General features: G+C 36.1%; 1 protein-coding gene and 1 long non-coding RNA gene across 7 annotated transcripts in view; one reads left to right on the forward strand and one right to left on the reverse strand.

The window, feature by feature from the left end:
- PCDH7 (protocadherin 7) overlaps nucleotides 1-24,097 on the reverse strand; it is a 407,243-nt gene that overhangs the window by 54,516 nt on the left and 328,630 nt on the right. The window lies entirely within an intron of this gene.
- On the forward strand, nucleotides 4-22,292 carry LOC309627393. The gene is made up of 3 exons (XR_014243716.1): nucleotides 4-3,500; nucleotides 5,261-5,289; nucleotides 20,241-22,292. It is a non-coding gene; the product is annotated as an uncharacterized lncRNA (long non-coding RNA).

A 24,097-nucleotide genomic window follows, 5' to 3' on the forward strand; every position in this document is an offset into this window, starting at 1 on the left:
GAAAAGAGACATATACAAATATAACACAAAACAAAAGGTATGGCATGTATAAGACATAAAGAAAGGCTCAGGGAAAATCAAGAGACAGTCACTAAACTTTCTTTAAGTGTTTCGTTTATAAGTCCGAATTCACCTAAATAACTGTGCTGCTCTTTGTGTTGCTTGCAATCTGTTGATAGAAGTATTTACAGAAATTCTTTGTCATATGCACCTCTCAAAATTACCAGAAGAAAATGGGCCTTTCTGTTAGATCCCTCTACATGGATAATAACAGTCCCAGTGGATGGTGTTTTGGCTATTTTCATGTGTAATATTTCAAAGTGGTTAGAAGCACAGGATGTGGAGAAAAAGGGCTGGGTTCAAATCAGTTTACTGAGTAAACTTTGGCCTTTTACTTGAAATCTCTGCCTCAGTTTCCCTACAGAAATAATTGGGGATTGTAATTGCATCTACTCCTTAGAATTGTTATAAGAATTAAATGAATTAATAGGTATAAAGTACTTAAAAGAATGCTCTTATTATGCCATCATTCTAGTCCCTCCTTTAATTATTGAGCCCCTACTATATTTTAAAATAATAATTAGTTGTGTCTTAATAGCAATGTATGATGCTCCAGGAAACTGAAGAAAAATATAGAAATTTCCAAGGTAAATACAAAATAAAACATTTGCATATAATTAGTGTGAATAAAAAACAAGGTCATGAGATGAAATTCTGAATCAATCAACATTTTAGTCCCTTTCACATTGGCATCCAACTTTTTTCAATGAGTGCAGTTAAGGGAATCAGGGTCCTTTTCATTAAAATCTGTACATTCTACCACTGCGTTTGTCACTCTTCCTCCTTCACTTTCTATGTCTTTTCTCATTAGCGTAGGTCATTTCTACATCAACAATTGTCTACTTCTAGATACCAGGTTGCTTCCCTAAAAAAGATGCAGGCTCAAATATAGGCACATTTTAGCCAAGGCAATTTTTTTGATATATAGAAAAACATGTCTTTTCTAAGAATACAGATCTAAATATAAAGTGTAGAATTGTGTCTCAGTTTTACTTAGGGATAAGTGTCATTCATTAATCTTGTAATATAAATCTTCCATTGAATATCACTCAGTCATCATTCTATTAGCTTTATAAAACATGATAAATGACAGGGAACACGATGAATTCTGAGAGTGAATGAAGGTACAGACACCACACAGGATGAAATGATTTTGATCTACCCGTGGCTAGTAGTTGACATACTGATTTAGAAATTATTCAAACTGGGTGACTACGTTTATTTACTACCAGCATCGCGAGCCATGCCATGTAATTAATCACACCCTGCACTAGCAGTAAGGAAGTCTGCTCCCCACAATACAGTGAACAGTTATTTGCCTCTCTTTCACTTGGCGTCTCTGCAACGCTATTGTGATTTTGTTTCCAGAAAGACTTCTGTCCCTGCTATTTGGGGAAATGTATCTATAATATCTTGATCCAAGAATTTCATATTCAACAGATGGTATTCTTGGCTATGTATTCACTGTGGTTTCTCTGAGAAGAGCTGAGTGCTTAATATTGCTTGTTCTCTGCCAATCACCTCTCAGCCTACGAGTGAATTTTGATCAAATATGTATTATTCTTTGTGCTTTGGCTCTGACCCTTTTGGAATTCTGACCTCTATCTAGCATGAGTTGCAAAGATACCAGGCTTGTTTTTGTATGGTCCTGTCTTAAAAGAGATGCCCAAGACGATATGTTTCATGCACAGATATATATAAAATAGTCCCATACTTATAGAGACAGAAACATACACATGTTACTACTCCTGCTAGGACTGATTCTTTTCTGAAAGTGGGATTTTCTCTATACTGTTTTCTCTGTGCATATCATATACATATATACCTGTCTTCAAATTTTGTAAACCAAAACAAGATGCCTATTGTGCATGATAATGTATATAGGATCTTAAAAATACTTGTGGGAGATCATCATCTGAAAAGTCTTTTGAAATGCTGTAGATCAAGGATTAGGCTTTTTGTAGCAATTTTAATTTATTTACTTAAAACCAGTAAAAGCAACTCTCCTCTGCTTTCTTTTTACATAGGTCTGGACATCAAAAAGATGAATGGAAGGAGAGAGTGATAGGGACAGCACAGGCTTCACAGAGAGCAGGAACTAAAATCTCATTCATTTTCTACCTCATCTATCAAGCTTCTATAAAGCTACAAGAGAAAGATTCTATTTTTCCAAACAAAGCAAAACCAAGGGTGAACTGGATTAACTGATTCAGTTTCCTGATGCTTTCTTAGCTGGCAAAAATCCACTGTTTGTGTTTTTCAACTTACTTTTTTATTTTCTGGCCTTCTTTAAAGAGTTTCTTCCTGTTAGGCATTAAATCTGCCATCAAAAGATTTGACATGGTCATTTGTAGAAAAAAGGCTGCGATATCTTAGCGAAGAGGAAAAGATGAACATGAGAATCAGATAAGGAGGATGTCACAAAATGTTTTTGACTTTATGATCAATTTTAGAAGTTGCCGAGTCAAAATACTTGTTTAACACTTCTAGATATCATTGCTGAATTAGGAAAGTTGACAAAAATGCTGTACACTTGTTTAGATGAAAGCCAATGATTGAATTCAACCACAGTGCTAACTTCTCTATAACAGGACTCCATAGCCATATATTTAACTAATTTCACATCTCAGGCTATTGATGCAGGGAAATTAAATTCTTGTCCCTGTAAATGGACCTATCATATATTTCTCAACTTTTAAATATTTCCCTGCAATCAATCTATATATTCACTATTGGAAAGCAAATGCAGCCTTCCTTTCCAGTTAGTATTTTATGTGCCCATACTATAGGCAGCTCAGCTTCAGTCTTAATATACTTATGTCAGGAAGTATAGAGGCATTTCTTAATCACCTGAATCAAAACTGTGTATCAAATCTTTACATGGAATTCCTGGATAATATTTATTCTTTGAATATAACAAGTACAATGAAAAAGAGTAAATGGCAAAAGTGTTGGCCAGAGCACCCTATATGTAATACATGATTATAGATTTTTTATTTCATTTCCACTTTATAATTTTTAAAGAAAAAATATTCATGATGTTCGGCATTTCCTATTTATCATTTCAGCATCACTGAATAAGACTGGGGAGGAAAGTGTTACAAACAAAAATACTGCATTAATTCCCTCGGTATTGCATAATAAATTAAAGGTAGTCACACTTTGACACAGCTGACTTCTTTGATGAGGTCAAGGGCTTAGAGATTCTGTCCCTCCTTGCCCCATCACTGAGAAATGAGCATATTGAAGATAAGTTGGAGTGCTCTTAGAGACACTGCAGTCTCACTCCTTAATCCTGCTGGAACATTAACAGCATCACGGGATGTCTCCTTTGAATGTCAAGATTAAGAACGTAATCCTTTAAAATTTGGCTCAGACATACACAGAAGTGAAATTAGGTTTTTCACTTTTTAAAAGGATGGCAGAAAGATACTCTATAGGTAAGTTTCAAGGAAAAGGTCTTGAAAACAAAACAATTCAGGAGGTATGTCATAAAGATAAAAATGACATGATTTTTAAGATTCTTTCTTAAAATTGATTGTGGCAAGTTATTGTTCATATCTATATTGTGCAAAAGATATCACAAGATTTAGAATAATTTCTAAATACCAATAATATAATCTGATTAGTTTTGAAAACTAAACTAAAATCAAATTCTGATAATGTCAAGATTCAGTTTAACCTCCTTGCTTTTTTAAAAGGTCTTTTTCATCAGTATCTACCAACCGTCCAGACAGCCAAACTTTCAGTTCAGTTTAGTTGCATCTAAAAATTTACAAAATATCTGAATTATGTTAAGTATGGACGGACAAATCCTTATTTTACCGTATTTTATTCTCAGCAATTCAGAATAAAACTCATGTTTCATAGCTGGGGAAAATAAACATAATTTAAAGTGTTTTGTATGCATATTTAATATACGGTTCTCCACTTTTACTAATCTCATAGTTGTTGCAATTTTGACTATGTTTGTTAGCACAGGAAATTTGCTATAAAACTGGACAAAGTTTAGCCTAGAAGTAATGTGGAGTCATTTAAGACTTGTATCCGTAGTCCAAGACTTTCAAAGGCAGTTTAATTAGTTTCATGTACCATTCTGTGTCTGTTTTCTCAACTTTCCATAAATTCATTTTCTATTAGAAATAAGAAGAAAGTAAAAAAAAAAATGCTCTTCTTAAACAAGTTTGTTTTATATTTAAGAGATTTCTTAAAAAGGCTATCTGATAATTTTGACTTTTTTATTTTTAAATAAGAAGTTGGGGAATGGGAAAAATGAACCTTGGTAACGTTTTTGAGATAAGCTCATGAAATCTCAGCTATCTTGGCCAAAAATCATGCAAGGAAACCTAAAATAATAATGTTGCAATATAGAAAGAGACAGAAATATGAGTCATTGTGGAGGTATATCATTGGGACTTCTTGTGAAGTTCTAAGCAAAAGAAACTGAAGTGCCATAGTAAGAAAATGTTATACAGTGCTTCTAAATCGATATTTCCACTTATAAAATTGCATATAAAATGATCAAAATATACATATGCATATATGATTATTAATAATTGGGTGGAAAATCTAAGAAATATAAAATGTGGTCAGCTTTAGAATAAATGCTTAATAGTTTAGCTGGTTTGATATTTCCTTGATTAGATTTTAATAATCTTATTCAGAATCTTAAATATAAGAAAGCCTGCTTACTATTTAGAAATGGAATTTGAAAGCAGCTCCTTTCTCTGGAAATCAATAGTATGTATAGCTCTTTTAACACCAGAAATCCTTTTAAGGATTTTTCTTCATTATTCCAAAATACTGCAAGTTATGTATGTGTTACAGTTCAGTTTGGTACTATTGCTAAGGCCTAGGGCAAGTTTACTCATTTTATAGCTTTCTGTGGCTCCACCTCTTCAAAGAAAACTTTGCTATAGATGACTTTTGAAAACAGGGATAAATGCAAATAAGAAGAATTTTATTTCCTTCTAAAGAACAATCTTATTCCAATTATCATTCACTAGTCATTTACTTAATAGTGAGTTCCAGTGGTTTCTAATAAATCAAATGATTAAATATTAAGGGTTTTAATAGTACTTTGTTAATTCACTAATACTTTTTCACACCAATTTTTTTAATCACAGTCAAAAAATAAAATGAATGTTTTGTTTTGTTTTGTTTCATTCTAACTATATTTATTTTGCTCTTAATATGTTAGGTACTGTTCTGGGTACCGAGGATACAGAGGTAAGACAAAGTCCCTGCCCTCCATACTTCCACCTGTAGATGCTAAGACATATTAAAATTTACAGTAATTAAAGCAGTGGGGTGTTGGTACAAGAATAGATATAGCAGTGATACAGATTAGAAAAAAACCCTGGCTTGTTACAAGTGAGTATACATTAAAGATAATACTACCGAATGGCTTTGGGACTAGTTTGTATAATTTAGAGAGCCTATTTCAAGATTCGCTCACCCACTTACATGAATCACTTTTGAGGATTCTTTTTTTTTAAATTAATTAATTTATTTATTTATTTATTTTTGGCTGTGTTGGGTCTTCATTGCTGCTCACGGGCTTTCTCTAGTTGCAGCGAGCAGGGCTACTCTTTGTTGTGGTGTGCGGGCTTCTCATTGCAGTGGCTTCTCTTTGTTGCAGAGCATGGGCTCTAGGAGCATGGGCTTCAGTAGTTGTGGTACGCGGGCTCAGTAGTTGTGGCTTGTGGGCTCTAGAGCGCAGGCTCAGTAGTTGTGGAGCACAGGCTTAGTTGCTCCGCAGCATGTGGGATCTTCCTGGCCCAGGGATTGAACCTGTGTCCCCTGTATTGGCAGGTGGATTCTTATGAATGTTGTTATTTTGTAAGTAATCCAGAAATTTTGACATTTTTATCATATTCATTGCACATACTATTATTTTAAAAAAATTAAATTGATAATCAAGTGTGAGGCAAAGAAAAGGTATCCTAGTTAAACACATCTTTCAATACAAGGTTAATAACATCTATGATTTGTAGGAAAAATCAGGTGACATTTTACAACTCAAACATTTTATTAGCGTTTTTAAAATAGTAGAGGAGCCTTTATCCAGTGATGTTTAAATGTTTCTAATTATAGGATTTATGGAGGGCACTCTGAATGATTTAGCAGCTAAATTAAAACATATGTTCTAGGACCCTGCTTTTATGCTATCTAAAGCAAGGACTTAGGTGGTAACAGACCAGGGGGAAAAATTATGTGAAGCGTAAGAAAGTACATGGCACTTCTTACTGAGTGTTTACTCTTGCTACTGATGTTTTCTTTGTATTATGTACTTTCCCCTCATCACTTTATCTTCCTTTTATAATTATTCCTTTTTCTTCCACTGTACACCATACTCTCCTCTATTTCTACGTTCACTGATTTTTTAAAAATTAATTAATTAATTAATGTATTTTTGGCTGCATTGGGTCTCCGTTGCTGCGCGCGGGCTTTCTCTAGTTGCAGACAGCAGGGGTTACTCTTTGTTGCAGTGCGCAGACTTCTCATTGCGGTGGCTTCTCTTGTTGTGGAGCATGGGCTCTAGGTGCGCAGGCTTCAGTAGTTATGGTGTGTGGGTTCAGTAGTTGTGGCGCACGGGCTTAGTTGCTCCGCAGCATGTGGGATCTTCCCGGACCAGGGCTCGAACCCGTGTCCCCTGCATTCACAGGAGGATTCTTATAGGTTCACTCATTTTTAACTGCAGTAGAATATTACATTGTATGAATCCACCCAAATGTGTCAATATAGAAGTCTGATAATGGACATTTGTGTTCTTTCCAAAGCTGCAGTTCACATTCCTGGGCACATCTCAATGTGCTCCTGTACAAGGGCTTTTCCAAGGTCTATCTACGAGAAGAATTAATGTGTCGTAAGGTATGGAAATCTTGAACTTTACTAGCTATTGTCAAATTTCTCCCTAAAGTGATTCTACAAAATTTTACTCCAAACTGTTGTTTGTCAAACAGATAGTATATGAGAATTTCTATTTCTCCACACCCTCACCATGCTCTTGTTAGCCTTCTTTGGAATCTGATAGTTGTGAAATAGTATTTAGGCATAGTTTCAATCAACCTTTACTTGATTACTACTGAGACTGAGTATCTTTTCATGTTTACTGGACATTTGGATCTCTTCTCACATCAACTGCTATTTTGCCTATTTTTAAAATTTGGTTTATATATCCCAGTATTGTAAATATCTTTTCACACTCCGTGGTATTCTTTTTTCACTTTAGTTTATCATGTCTTCTGTTGTACTGAACTTTCAAATATTAATTAAGTCAAGTTTATTAAATGCCTTCTTTGGAGTTTGTACTTTTAGTGTCTTGCTTGAAAAAGAATTGTCTTCACTCAGGAGTCATAACATTTTCATATGCGCTCTATAAGTTTTACATTTCTATTCTTAAATTTTAGGTCTTTAATCTACCACAGAATTTATTTTGTGCATTCTATGCGGTAGAGTTCTATCCATCCCAAACCCCCAAGTATCTCAGGATCACTTGTTGATTAGAGTCAATAGACCATTGTTTTCCCCTGATTTCTAATAGAGCTTTTGTAAATTAATTACTCATATATATGTGGACCTATTTTATAGTTTCTATTTCTGTTCCATTTGTTTGTTTTGTCTAACACTGTGCTAATACCATACTCTTAACTACTCAGGCTTTAAAATAAGTTTTCATGTCGGGTACAGAAAATTCCTATCACCAATTTTGTTCTTAGAATTTATCTTGCCAACTTTTTGACCTTTTAATCCCAAATAAATTTGGAGATGAACTTGTAAAATTATCTGAACAATACATTTAGGTCTAAATGCCTTAAATTAAAAAAAAAAAAAAATCTTTGAGGAGAATTGGCTTGGGCCTGGCAGATATTCAAAGCTGACTGCATTGTGGGATCTTTCATAAGTTCCACAAAAGCTCCCTTGCTGGGTCTTGTCCTTCTACAACTACAATGAAATGGGTGGCACACCATTTTCTTCCAGCTTGTATATGCGGCCTTGGCTCCCTAGTTTTCCAGGGTGATGTAGACTCTTTCTGTTAAATTCCACATTTGACTCTTATTAGACAGAGGTAAAACTAGTTATAAGCCAACTCTCTTCTCTTCATGGCTCACTTCTAATTCTTGGAAAACATCTACGTTCTTAACCTGCTGACTTCTGGGATACAGGCTGATCCTAAATCAGCTGCCTCATTTTAATTCTTTCATCAAAGTAGCTTGTCCCCTCTCCTCTCTCATTCTCTAGATTTCTATCTGGGCTTTAGTCAGTGGGCCACATTCCTTCTACATAGCAGGGTCATATATCAAATTCTCCAAGTAGGATCATTGAAGGCTTTCTTTTTAGGCATCTTGGCATGTAGAATGTGCTCTCCTTATCAGTTCCACTCTAGAGGGTGAGTGTGAAGCACATATATTATCAGATCTAACCAAAACAATCTCTTAAATGGTCTCTACCTACCCACAATTCCCTTTCAATTCTTTTTCATAAACATGTCATGATGAGGGATATTAAGAGACAGGATGTAAATTATTTTGAAAGTTTCCTTTGAAAATTTGTAATTTATTTGTCTGCCATTCTCTTTGGTATCTGATATCTGTTGTCTCTGCAACTCATTGTAAACTTCCAACTTAACATCATTTTGCAAAAGCTTTGCATATGTTTCATTAGATTTTTACATATATATCATATAATCACATTAATGTGTATGTAGATATAGATAGCATTTCCAATCATTACAACTTCTTCTCTTCCGTTTTTGTCTTTTGCACGAAAGACCTCTAGTAAGATGTATTGAAGCAGTGATAATGAGCATTTTTGCCTAGTTTCAAATTTTAAAGGTATTCTTCCAATGTTTCATCGCTAAATATAACATTTCATGAGGATGGAGAAAATTCCCTTTTATTCCAAGTTTGCTAAGCTATTGTTTGAAATGAATGAGAGTTGTTTCGTCTGTTGGTAAGACCATTATTTTTTTCCTTCTTTAATCTTTTAATGTGGTGAATTACATTAATAGATAATCTGTGTAATAATGTTCCATATCCGATCTCCCTTTCTGTTTGAGATCTTCATAAAGTTAACATCTATAATAATATTAACTCTGTTGAAATGCTGAAAAAGTGCAATTTTGGCTTTCTTCTTTGGCATATGAATAATTTGAGAAAATAAGAATAAAATGTAGCTTACTCAATATTTGTTTGTTTGAATAAAGTGTAGAGGACTTTATAAGTATAAAGATTTAAAAGCAATTTAGATGAGCAAACATCAACACCAGCAGTATAGTTTAGTACCATTGTTTTAAATTAAAGTCTTATTTATGTTTTAAGAAAGTAGAAAGAGGGCTTCCCTGGTGGCGCAGCGGTTCGGGATCTGCCTGCCAATGCAGGAGACACGGGTTCGAGCCCTGGTGCGGGAAGATCCCACATGCCACGGAGCAACTAGGCCCGTGTGCCACAACTACTGAAGCCCTCGCACCTAGAGCCTGTGCTCCACAATGGGAAGGGCTACCACAATGAGAAGCCCGTGCACCGCAACGAGGTAGCCCCCGCTCACCACAGCTAGGGAGGGCCCTTGTGCAGCTATGAGGACCCAACACAGCCAAAAATAAAATAAATAAATTTAAAAAAAGAAAGAAAGAAGTTTCTATCTTTAAGATTTTCCTTTGGAACATTTCTGCATGAAAGAAATGCATTTTTAAATGTTTTTCTTTTTAATAGTAACAGGCTTCAAAAGAGAGTTAAATAAAGTATGAATTAAAATGACACTTTCTGGGGCTTCCCTGGTGGTGCAGTGGTTGAGAATCTGCCTGCCAATGCAGGGGACACGGGTTCGAGCTCTGGTCTGGGAAGATCCCACATGACGCGGAGCAACTGGGCCCGTGAGCCACAATTACTGAGCCTGCGCTCCGCAACAAGAGAGGCTGCGATAGTGAGAGGCCCGCGCACCGCAATAAAGAGTGGCCCCCGCTTGCCACAACTAGAGAAAGCCCTTGCACAGAAACGAAGACCCAACACAGCCATAAATAAATAAAAATAAAATAAATTTTTTAAAAAAATGATACTTTCTGATAAAGGACATTACCACAAAAGGTGAACATGTTGTATCTGGATGTAGGTTTAATTGACATAACTTAGTACACACTAAGAGAGTTGGTAACATAAACTTGATGATGAAGAGGTGGTCCTTCAGACATATTGTGTCATAACAGACAAAATTCATTCCACTCTATTCTAAGAGCTTTAAAGACAGCATGCTTTCAGACTTCAGACTATACAGGGGCAAGCAAATTAACTGCCTCACTAGAATAAAATATATGTGCCAAATAGTATTTGCATGCTACTTAACCCTAAGAAGATTATAGAGATATAAATATTCCTAGGAGATCAAAATGCACATTGGAATAGGCATACTGGCTTTACGCCTACACGAACTATGCCACGCCTTGCTGGAATATTGTGTACACCTCTGAATTTAAAACTGTTTGAACTTTGCTTCTGGGATATATGGAGGTAAAATGAAGAAAATTTTAATAGATAAAGTGAAATCGTGAAGCTGATTCAAAGAATAATTGAAGGAAGGAGAGAAGGAAAGAGGAATGAAGGAAATTTTGGATTTAAAAAGCTCTTGAAAAATCACATTTCTCATCAGATTTAATGTAGTTACAGACATCACCTCCCATGAGACACGGTAGGGCCCATACCCAGATAGTCAGACACTGACCTTTGCTCTCTGTTGTGACATAGCTAGTGTTACCTAAAGAGGAAGAGAGTTGGCCACCTGCCTTGAGGTTCTCAAGTCATAATCCAGACCTCTGGTTCTCAACCCTGGTGCATAGTTAACTGCCTGTGATTCTTTAAAAAATCACATATCTCAGACATAAAGAATCTGAATCTTCATTTAGGTTACAGATCTTTTTCTTGTGAGGGAAGATACCTTAGAGGTAGAAACTTAGACTCTGGAGACTGAGACATATGTGCTGGAGGTCCAAGCTGACCAGCTAGCTGAACCAGCTCTGTGATCTGTTATTTTCCCTTTTGATTTAATCTCTGGCTCTTTCAATCCTCAGTATGTTGCTAATCTATAAACAGTACTCTATCATCACTATGATTAGTATCATACCATGTAAAAGGAGCACTTCCAGGCAAATGCAAAGTTGTATGCATGATTATAGAACAGAGCTGAATAAATGAAAATAAGACAACAGGAACAACAACAACAACAAAGTTGATGGTAACATATTGTTAAAACATACTGCACACAGCAAATATGATACTGTCACTTTTATCCACATCCGTCTCTGTAAGAAAGGGTGAGGTCTAGACAGTCACGTAATTTCTTTCATGCAGGCTCCCTTTCAAAGGCTTTTTCAGTAAAGCTTTAATAAGTACTCTGAAGATGAGAAGGACATGGTTGATTATATGCTAGTGTAGGAGGAGAAGAAGAAAGGCCACTAACATTTCCTCCTAATTCCTATTAATTTTCCTGGTACAAATGATGAGCAATGTATCAGGGGGAATGAATCTCATATGCAGAGTGGCGTGGCTAGGCCGCTCAAATAGATGAAAGTTTCAACCAAACCAAGAACCTTTTGCCTAGTGTAGAAAGAACTAAGAGTTATATGTTGTTCCTTTCAGTCGCACCCAGAAATAGTTTGTATTCATTATTAACAGCATCTTTGAAAATAATGATATAAATATATGGGAGTGCTGTATCTTTATTCATTCAACTGAACACCTACTGTCCTAGGCCCACATGTAAAGAGTAATGAGCTAAATGGGCAAGTTACTTGCTCTTATATTTTGCAATCTAGGTGTGTGTGTGTGTGTGTGTGTGTGTTGGGGAGGAATGGTGGGAGAGGCAGAATAAATACATAGCAAGGAGATAAATGGAATGATTTCAGTTAAGAGGGGTGTTATGGTTGAGTGCGACTGGGGCTTTGGGATTGGAGATTGTGCCTATCTAATTTAGAACAGATATGGTGGTGACATTTGGGCTAGGCTCTGAAAGACAAAACAGCTGTCTGCATCTTGGGGAAAAAGAATGTGTGCAGTAGGAAGAGCAAGTGCAAAGGCCCTGGAATATTGGTGTGTTTGAGGAATAGATAGAAAGGCAGTTTGGTTAGAAGGTGAGCCCAGAAGAGGATGACAGGAGATGAGGTTAGGATTACGCAGGGTTCAGGTACTGGAATATTTATAAGGCATGGCAAGGAATTTAAATTTCATTCTTAGAGAGATGGACTGGAGGATTTTAAACAAGGAATTGAATACCTATGTTGAAAGGGATTATGATTTACCTACCTAAAAATGATATTTTGTTCTATAAAATTATATATGAACACAGTGAGACAATCCTTCCATATAATCATTATATATCGTCAAGATGTATTGAGTGTTCATATGAAGTAGGGCAGAGGTTAGAGAAACTACTATTGTATTACACATAGCAGATGTGCTTCTTTTCAGATTTATCCTGTTTGGTGGCCTTATATAGAAACAGCCATAACCTTGATCTAAAATCTTTCTGGCCATTGAGTTTCTTATGACACTCAATGAGTTATTGTCTCTTCATTTGCTCTGTTCTCCTTGAAATGCAGAGGTTCATGTTAGACTGAGTAAACTGGGTGAAGCAATTGGGCTAATAGTTTATCAGATAAACCCTTCAGTTCTTTTTAGTGATTGATACATTATAAATTCTACTTGAACCAAGATATGAATATAATTTAGAAGGTACTAGATATTTAGTGGGTTGACTAAGTTACAGCCCATTTCGTTTGTCTATGTAGGCTATAAATCAATGCCCAGGAATGGTGCTAAAGTTCAGCTAAGATCTTTCACTTCTCTACTCACAGAATTGCAAAGTCTGTAGGGCTACGGAATGAAGTCCCATCTCCTAAGCATAGCACTCAAGTCCTCCACCCTGACACATTATGCCTTTCTACACCTGTCTTCATTTACAAATATTTATTTCATCTGCTTTGACAATTCATCTTATACTCTTTTCATCCACCCTAATATTTACATACCCTTCAGGATCCATGCCAAATGTCAATTTTTCCAGTAAGTTTTTCCTGATTCTCCCAAGCAGATTTAATTCATACATGCATTTTATTCTCATAACACTCCGAACATTCCAAGTAAAGAATTTATTACATGGTCTTGTAATTATCTGTTTTTATTTCCATATTCCACAATAAAGAATGATTTCCTCCTGGACAAGCATTATATTTTATTCACATTTTTTTCTGAATTTATCAGTAGTTTATACCAGGGTATAGCTCATTTCAGGACCTCGGTGAACTGAACGGATGAGTGAATGAACAGATGACTGCATGCAGCTATCATTCTCACCTTATATTTGATTCATTCCCATAATGTGCTCCGTGTAAGGAGACTGAGATAAAATGACTCTCGGAAATGGCTTCAGATTTCTGGACTTCGTGTCTCCACTCATGCTGTTCCCTGTTCTTACTGTTGCCTCTTTCCACTAACAACACTACCTGTGAAATCTTACACATCTTCCAAAACCCATGTAAAATGGTTACTCCTCCACAAAGCCTTTCCTTGCTCTTAGTCAAATAGCCATCCCTCCCTCCTCTGTATTCCTTCACACATTGTCAGTGCTTCCCTTTTTCTCATTTCTTCCTAATTGTGTCTGTTTATATTAAATCATAATTATCGGTGCACAAGCCTTTATGTGCGTATGCAATTACAAGCCATTTAAATGAGATCATATATGGTTTTCTTTGTACCACTCTCTTACAGCTGTGCAGAGGAGCACACATTTTAGGGCGAGGCAACTGCAATGCTCAATAGAATAACTGATATAGTTATAAACGTTATCCTGTTTGCATTTTTTTGAAATAGATCTCACATATTATTTCTGCCAAAGATGACCAGACCTGGTAAAACCCTTCATTGAATTGGGTATTTTTATTTGTCCAAACGATTTCTTTAGAGCTTTATACCAGTTTTGTTTTTATCTAGAAATGTGCTAATGTGCATCTATGGTGTGTTTTGGACTGCTCCAATACTGTCTTCCAAAGAAAATTAGCTTGTTACATTTCCAAACTTAGAAAAACAAAGACAGTAAAAATGAGTCAGCTCTGACACCAGTTTAGTACTAAAAGTAGTTATTTATATGAGCTAATCTAAAAGTAATAACAACTAAAGAAAGTGTTCTCACTCTCTTCAGAATACCCAGGAATGCAGATATCCTACTATTGGTATATACTATTAATTACAGAATCTATTTAACACTACAGGAAAAGTTCTTTCTAAATGCTATATTCCTGTGTATTTCTAAAAGAGCAAAGGGAAAATGGAATAGCTTACTAACTATTACACAGCTAAGTGAAAAGTGAAGGGCTTATGCCAGGGAGGATGATGGGATATGTTCTCATGAAATCAGAGCACCGACTCTGCAGATGAACTAAGGTGGGTGGGATAAATGCAATGAATTGAGCTCTCTCTGCAGACTTATCCCATTATTTCATCACTAATGAATTGATCTGTCAAACATCAAAAGCAAAGAGTATAGAACTAAAATTTACCTACATTTGCTAAAACCTTCAACTCTTTTCTGTAATTCCAAAGTATGATTCTGTTAGATTGATCTAGTCAAAGATGTATTTAACAGTACTTGGTTTATAAAAGGTTACCTTCCGAAAAACGCATTTGCTACCAATTTAATTTTCTTGATGAATAACTGATTTTCTTTCATATGGATAAAAAAATAGTCTTGTTTGTAAATAAATAGACACACATGTACATGAAAGCATATTAAGATGAATTTAAAATATAGCTTCAGAAAGATGATGTGTTTTTGGCGTTTGGGAAAATAACAACCTCACAGTGAATTAATACTATGCATTTTCTGTATATATATTTCCTCTCTCAGACTTAAAAAAATCTACTAAAGACTCTTCTACCTGTGAGTGAGCTTTGAATTACCTTTGCTTCTGTCAAAGCCCATTTATCAACCTGACAGCATGAATCTCTAAAAGCAAATAAGTGCAGGAAGGGGCCCTGCACTCTCGGCTTGGCAGAATTAAGCTTCTTTTCCACAAAGGAAAGGCATCCTAGAGACAGCTATAATATTTTACACAAACTCAGCGAAATACTACATAGTGTCTTTTTTTGGAGGACCTATATAAATTGTGTCTGATATAAGTCTAAATGTCCCTACCTTGCAACAGTGTATTAACAAATACATATATTTATTCATCTCCATAAATCTAATATACTTAACTTTAAAATGTAGGGGTTCAGAAGAAAAAAATATAATACAACCTCCTCTGTAAAAGTAACTTCTGATTATGTATTCTTTTGATATTTTTGCATATGTTCTTATAGTTTTTGTATAGAAACCTAAAGACAAAATGATTTGATATTCCTTGAGAAATATTTTCTATAGGCTACACTGATTTTAAAAATCTGATTAGGTCTACATAAGCCTAAGTTTAATACAGTGGTCATTCGATTAATACAACAAAATGGTTTGCTTGAACAAATACCTATATGTAAACATTCAACATCTGGGCACAGAGGTCTGTGTTTTATTAACCAATGTCCTTGAGAACATATCTCTGTAACTTGAGCAACTCCCTTTTCACTAATGGAGTGGAACATCATCATAGAGAGAATTCTATTAAACAAAAAGTCATTCTTATTGGATCTTGCTGGATCAATGATGCTAAAAACATTACCCCAGTTTGAAAAGTATTCATTGTCAGATGTCCATCTAAATATTTATGGCCATTTTGTTTAAATGAAACACGTTAAAAATTATACCATTGAATGATGGACATATGGAGCATATGTGTTGGTAAATTGATAAATCATACTCCAGGTGAAGTGAACTCTTTAGAACACCCAGAGTAGAAGTTGATGGTAGGCAAAAAAACATTCATTCTCACACATACATGCATATTTCATGCTTTTCCAAGAAGTCACTTTGTATCAATTCTGCCTTCAATTGAAAGGAAAATTCATTTTAGGCTTGGGCTACTTTTATTTTTTATTTTTTAATTTTATTGGAGTATAGTTGATTTACAATGTTGTGTTAGTTTTAGGTGTACAGCAAAGTGATTCAGCTATACATATAAATATATTATATATTTATATATAAATATAAATATATAAATATATAATAATGAATATAAATATATTCATTCTTTTTCAGATTCTTTTCTCATATAGGTTATCACAGAATACTGAGTAGAGTTCCCTGTGCTAGACAGTAGGTCTTTGTTGGTTATCTATCAGTGTGTGTATGTTCATCCTAAGCTCCTGATTTCTCTCTCCCTGCCATGTTTCCCTTTTGGTAACCATAAGTTTGTTTTCGATATCTGTAAGTCTGTTTCTGTTTTATAAATAAGTTCATTTGTAACATTTTTTAAATTAGATACCTTTACCTTTTTAAATTGAAGTCTGACTAGATAAGTCTATTTTCAGATTGAAAACCAGATCATTTGCATTATGTATCTCAATAATACAATTAAAGTATTTGAGCTGTGAAAGATTATTGCATAATATTTCAGCTTTTAAGAAGGCAAAACCTAAAAATAAAATAAAATAAAATAAAATGTTACTGTCCAACATTCAAAAAAAAAAGGCAAAACTTCAAAAATTCAGCTTACAGTTGATTGGTTGAGAGAATCGCCAACTGAAAATGAACTAAAACTGAGAAAACGTGAGATTAATTTATATTCTTACAAAACACACAAAATGGGTGAAGGGGGTCAAAAGGTACAAACCTCCAGTTATAAAATAAGTCATAGGGATATAATGTACAGCATGGTGACTATAGTTGATAATACTGTATTGCATATTTGAAAGTTTGTGAAAACAGTAGATCTTAAACGTTCTCATCACAGGAAAAAACTTTTTGTAATTATATATGATGACAGATGTTAAGTAGACTAATTGTAGTGATCATTTCACAATATATACAAACATCAAATCATTATGTTGTACACCTGAAGTTAATATAACATTATATGTCAATTTTAATACATACATACACATACACACACAAAGAAGTAAAACAATAAAAGAAAGACAAATACCCCCCAATATAGCTAATACAATCTTATAAACAGATATAAAAATTAGCAAATATAAACATGAAAAAAGTATTAGAAAAAATGATGCCACATGGACAGGTGACCTAATACGAAAATTTTCCTCACCTTTTTTTATAGAAAGGTTTCAGTTTTTGACGAAATTTTGGTATAATTACATATAACTTGTATTATCATTTGTTCTGCAAAGTTTACACCAAAACTAAAGGTTATTCTAAAGCACTTCAAGTCATTAAAGTATCATTTTGAAGGAGATGTATTGCAATCTCAGTTTTGCTTTCCTTAAGTATTATTTTTAATAATATGTAAGGTGATGCTCATTTCTTCTCCCTGGGATTTCTCTGATAATTTTTTTGGTTACAAAATTCTTCAAATGATTGCTGAGAATGCCCTAAATTCCATTAAAAGGAAGGGTATTTTCATAAGGAAACTTGAGGCATGAGGTACCATGGAGACTTACTTATTTCTGCAAAGTGAATGAATTGGATGAGGTTTTTGTTTTTTTTTTTTAATAAATTTATTTATTTATTTTTGGCTGTGTTGGGTCTTCGTTTCTGTGCGAGGGCTTTCTCTAGTTGCGGCAAGCGGGGGCCACTCTTCATCGCGGTGCGCGGGCCTCTCACTGTCGCGGCCTCTCTTGTTGCGGAGCACAGGCTCCAGACGCACAGGCTCAGTAGTTGTGGCTCATGGGCCTAGCTGCTCCTCGGCATGTGGGATCTTCCCAGACCAGGGCTCGAACCCGTGTCCCCTGCATTGGCAGGCTGACTCTCAACCACTGTGCCACCAGGGAAACCCCTGGATCAGGTTTTTAATGGCCAGATTGAACAGAATAAACCAAGTCCTCCATGGCTTAATGTTTCTGAAAGTCTAAAGGCCTCTTCTGCAACAGTTGGCAGAGGGCTGCATTATGGTTGAAGTAAACTCCCTTTTTAAAAACTCTTATTTATCCCTAAAAATAAAGACACAGAGGAGGAAATCATAGAGTATTTTAAAAAGCATTTATATTGTTTATCAGTTTAGCATTTATCTCAGACATAACAGCTATTTCAATATGTAAATACACACGCATATTAAGAAGTTATGTGTACTTAACAAAGAGGTCATCTTTTCTGTTACCCCAACATTTCTAGGACAAAGTCAAGGGAAGTATCTGGAACCATATTTTAAAACAAATGTTATTCTCTGAATTATAGGTCTTATGTCTGTTCTGGAAATAGTTGCGTGGCCAGTGTAATTATGGCTTATGTGAGTCACAGAAGCTGCTCTAGGCACTGTTCATCTTATTTATACTCTAGCCCTGGAACAAATACTCAGAAGTTAAGGATACAGTGACAAAGACCGATGTCAGGTGAAGTTCAATGGCCACAGCCTCCTTTCTTATAACTCGAACTAAGCTTAAGGATCCCAGCAGACAGGTTAGGGAGACCTCCTACCTCCCTGGAAGTCTTCAGTAGTTATGAGGGGACATACAAGGCAGATCACAGCTTCGTTTGAGGTCTGACCTTGCTGGGCTATTATAGAGAATTGAATCCTACTGAAAAATTTGGCCATAGCAATTTTCTCTACAGCAGAATAATGTACTTCACAAGAGAAGTGTCAGATTATTGAATTCTTTGTGCTGAAATGCTCTTTGTACCAGGGTGTATGTATTGGACCCTACAAGCCAAATACAGTTCCTATACATTCTGTCCGGCTTCAGCTTACAAGTCATCTTGCTGTGTGGGAATTTTTATACAGCAACAATGTGTTAGTCGAATGCCACTGAATGTTTTTTCTATTTTCTCTTGAGTTAATAGAATCAAAGGAAAGAAAGAAGACAAAAATTATGAGAATTGTAGTTTCAAAAGTAGAAAAAATATTAAAGTCCCATTTTCCCACAAGACAAAAGTAGCAATACATTTAGAAAATCTTGTCTCCATATTCAGTCTCTCTAAAAGTAATTGTGTGTGGACTGTATCAAACTCTAAGCCCATGGGTGGAAGAAACTATGTATTTAAAAACAGTTATGAAGAATTAGATCCTTAAGAAGTAGACAGCAAATATTGAAAAAGCATCTTTTGATATAAGAGAGACTGTGAGGCTTAAAATATTCTTTATTCAAGACTGGGGGAGAATTTTTGCTGTTCTCATTATTTCATTGTATGTATAATTTATTTTTAACAATTTAATATCTCTTGCTGTGGACAATCTTCTACTATATCTTAGAATGAACTTTTCAAGATTCCCTACAGATCTTTAAAAGAAGAAGCTTGTTTGATTCATTGAAATTTTTTTAAAAGGTGTTGTAAGCTCATTAAAAGAAATGAATTAAGTTGGTGACATAATGGAAGCTTAGCAAACATTATGTTACTCCTCACTCATTTCATATATACTTATATTTCTTTCTGGTGCCTTGATAATGTTTCATTTTGTGATCTGGTCAATTTTCACTCTCACTCCCTTATCCTTCCAGCTAATATTTACTGGAAGTACTTACTATACTAAGTACTATAATACATGCAACAGTCCAGGGCAATGCAGCTAATACTATCCTCATTTTTTGGAGAAAGAAATTGAGTCTCAACAATTTAAAGTCTTGCCTCACAAGGCAAGTAAACAGCAGAGCTTAGAGTCCAATCCTGGCCTTTCTAATCTTAATCAGGCATATTACAGCTTATAGATGAAACTTCTCTGAATTAGACTTTGAGAGTCATATCCGTTAGGAATTGAAATAGATCTTAGGGATTACTGGGAATAGTGGTTCCCAAACCTTGCTGGGCAATCAAAATCACTATGGAGTAAAGAACACAGATTCTTGGGCACTGGTCCTAAATTCAGATTATTCTGGACTGGGCTGGAGCTAAGGTATTTGTATTTTGAACATGCTTCACAGCTGAATGGATGTGCAGTGGATTTGGAAAGCATGGAACTCTTCCAGATCCATTATTTTAGAAATGAGACAGCTGAGACTTGTGTTTGTGATGAAGAGAGGAATAAAGCCCAAACTTCTCCTCCTCTCACCAGTCCTTTTTCTACTCTATCATGATCAGCAACTAGTCCTTGTGTATGACTGTACCCGGGGGCTGCATAATTATTATTTTATTTCTCTTTACTGTCTCTGCAGCTGAGCAGGGCCCAATGGGGCCTTCCCAAGTCAGACTCCTCCCATATATCCTCTCCTGTAGCTCCTCTCTGAAGTACCCAGATAACAGTATCTTATGCATATTTCCTGAGTTTTTCAGATGCTAAAACAACCACCAAATGGAAGACTTTAACTACCTGATGATAGTGATCAGTTAGCCTGCAGACCTGCTGACGCCTGAGGATTGATAACGTCAACTGCCCTGTTACCTCACCATCAACCAGAGAATTGTGCCTGAGCTGATCACATACCCTCGGACACCCTTCCCTCACCGGGTCTTTACAAATGCTTTGCTGAAACCCGTGGGGGAGTTCAGGGTTTTTTTGAGCAGAAGCCGCCTGTTCTCCTTGCATGGCCCTGTAATAAACCTTTCTCTATTCCAAGCGCTGACGTTTTGGTATTGTTTGGCCTCACTGTGCGTCAGGCACACGAACTTGCGTCGGTAATATCTCTAGTCATTTTTCTTTAGAAAACTGTGAATGAAATGAATGCATTTATTGAGAGAGACTTGCTTAAAAATGTTCATGAAATACTGTGCCTTGTCTACTATTATTTTGGTTAAAGGAAACAGAGGGAGCAATGGAACCTTTATGAAAAAATATTTAATACCCCAGATGGTACCCTCCATATGGGAGAGCGTATTTGGGTTGTTAAGTATTGTGTCGGTGGCCTGACCAAAGCATATTAAACCCCATTTAAAATCAAAGTTCATGTCAAAGTACCTTGAAAGAGCAATCCCATAGTGAAATTCCAGAGGGGGAAGTGCACAGAACAGATTAATAAAGCCCATTAGAAGGTGTTTGTTTGAGACACTGTTAAACTTTGAGAATGTGGCTTTGGTGAGTGAGAAAGGCTAATGATGACACCTGAACTAATTTCCCACTTGAATTCTCACTTTATTTTTAATCTTATATTAAATATGAAGAGAAAAATTAAAGGAATATAAATTTTCTGAAAGCTTAGTGTTTGGGCAGACTGTGTGTCTTTTTTTTAATGGCGGTGGCTTATGAGTACATTTATTCTTATGTAATAGACCATTAGTATTACGTTAGAAAACTCATCTCATTAAAACAATATTCAAGCTGAACTAGCTCTAAGCCCTTCCTTTAACATGGGGGAAAGGAAGCATTTCCTTCTAATTCAGGGATCCCGAACTCCCTGGCCGAGGACCAGTACCAATCATCAGCCTGTTAAGAAGCGGGCTTCACAGTAGGAGGTGAGCAACAGGTGAGTGAGCAAAGCTTCATCTGTTGCTCCCCGTCGCCCGCATTACCACTTGAACCATCCCCCCCAAACCCCCGTGGAAAAACTGTCTTCCAGGAAACCGGTCCCGGGTGCTAAAAAGGTTGGGGACTGCTGTTCTAATTATTTGCAGGTATTATCTCCTAAATTACAGAGTGAACCTTACGAAAAAATAGCCTCATCTTGCACTGCATTGTAGTGTCCCAGAAACTCAAGTGAAGCCTTACTTGAATTAGATGTGAATATTTGTTGAATGAAGGATGTGGCTGACGTGGAACTGGATGGTGATCATTGGTCAGCATGATGTTTCTGAGGATACAAGGAACACTCACATACAAGATACTAGCTTTCAAGAACACTGAAAGGAAAATGTGGCAGTACTACCTAGGTCTAGAACTTAATCACCCTATAGCATGTATCTTCCAGTTTCACCTCTATTATCAGTGGAACTCCGTTGCTATCCCTGAAATCGTATTACACAATTAAAAGTGTCCTGAGGGCTTCCCTGGTGGCGCAGTGGTTGAGAATCTGCCTGCCAATGCAGGGGACACGGGTTCGAGCCCTGGTCTGGGAAGATCCCACATGCCGCGGAGCAACTGGGCCCGTGAGCCACAACTACTGAGCCTGCGCGTCTGGAGCCTGTGCTCCGCAACAAGAGAGGCCGCGATAGTGAGAGGCCCGCGCACCGCGATGAAGAGTGGCCCCCGCTTGCCGCAACTAGAGAAAGCCCTCGCACAGAAACGAAGACCCAACACAGCCATAGATGAATAAACAAATGAATAAATTAAAAAAAAAAAAGTGTCCTGATATAACTTTTTCCCTGGTTCTAACAGATTCTAGAGTCATAGGCAATTTCTGTTAATATTACAGTGAACTCTAGTGGTTGATAACGACTATCAACTCTACTTTGATAGAATGCTTTTCGATTTTCTTAAGAGTTAAAAAGCTGAAGAAAGGAAAAAACAAAGAAGATAAGGCAAAAAGCATCCAGTCACAATGACAGGCCCTTAACACTTACTACTCAGTACCCGCTGATTCATTTAATAATCATTTGTCAAATGTCTACTGGACACATGATTCTGTCGCTTAATGCCACGCATTTTTCTAAAGTCCTAACTGACACAGGAACCGCATGTCATATTTCCTCTTCCACTGCTGACTACATGCTTTGTAATGGAGAAGCATTAATTTTACCTTGAATGTGATCTCTTAGCAACAGGTAAGTGAGGGAAAAGAAAGTTGAAAATTGCAACCCTGACTCCAAACTACAAAGACAATTTTCTGTAAAGTCCATTTAATTTTAAGTCTTTTTTCTGCCTCTCAGACAGCCTTCCCACTAAGCACCGCTATTAAAGCGCTGCTCATTCCACCTCACCAAGAATTGCTCTCCTGGTTGTTAAGATGACTCACAGCCAAGTACACTAGACTGAAGCTGACACGTGGATCTTATATTTATTGCCAATATGCAGGGGAAAGGAGGAGAACAAGTCAAATGTCTAGTGTCCCTGCAATGCCAGAGGAAAATAATAACATGCCAGGTTTACACAGCGTCCCTCAGAGGGGTGTCTTACTTCTTCACAAAAGCACCATGGGGTGATAAAGTACATTACCATATTATTTGACAACTGGAATTCTAAATTAAAGATTTTTACCACATTCGAAATCAAAGTAAGTCAACTGGAGAACTGTAATCAAATGTAATTATCTTCATTAATGACAATGTAAGTTGTTCACAATGAAAAAAGCCCTGAAATAATACGTAAACAAAATTCTAATTCTGTAAGTAACGTGTTTCTGACAGAATTGATTGTATCCCCCAAAGATACGATGAACACCTCCCATTACAGAATGTGAACTTATTTGGAAATCGGGTCCTTACAGACATAATTAAGATGTGGTCATACTGGACCCTTAATCCAATATGGCTGGTATCCTTATAAGAACAGGGAAGACAATGTGAAGACAGACACACATGATGAACACCACATGGTTACAGAGGCAGAGACTGGAGCAATGCAGCTGTAAATCAAGTAAGGCCAAGGATTGCTGCCACTACCAGAAGTTAGGAAGAGGCAAGGAGTGATTCTACTGAGAGACTTTGGAGGAACTGTGGCCTTGCTAAGACCTTGATTTTGGACTTTTAGACTCCACAACTGTGAAAGAATAAATTTCTGTTGTTTTAAGTCACCACCACCCCCCCTCCACCCAGAACATACTCCATACAAGCATACAGCAAAATGAGAATACTACATGCATATGTGTCAATATTTTCAAAGTTGTTATCTCTGGGTGATAGGAAGAAATCTGACTTTTTAAATGCATGTTGTTTCCAAACTTCCTATATTAAATATGTTGTTCTGTTGTATTAAAATAACATATAATAAATAATCACAGAAGGGCTAATCCCCAGCATGGCCAAGTGGACATAAGCAAAATTTTATCTGATTTTCTTCTATTGATAATCTAAATTTCTTTGTACCTAACATTCTAAGTTTTCATTTTGAAAACGGTACTGATACTTACTACATGGCCCATAACATAATGCTAGGTCCCTTAACCTGCTTTTTGATATACAGTATCTTGTAATAGACATGGGG

Source organism: Balaenoptera borealis, assembly GCF_965194805.1.
Source record: "Balaenoptera borealis genome assembly, chromosome: 4".
NCBI classification, from domain to species: Eukaryota; Metazoa; Chordata; class Mammalia; order Artiodactyla; family Balaenopteridae; genus Balaenoptera; species Balaenoptera borealis.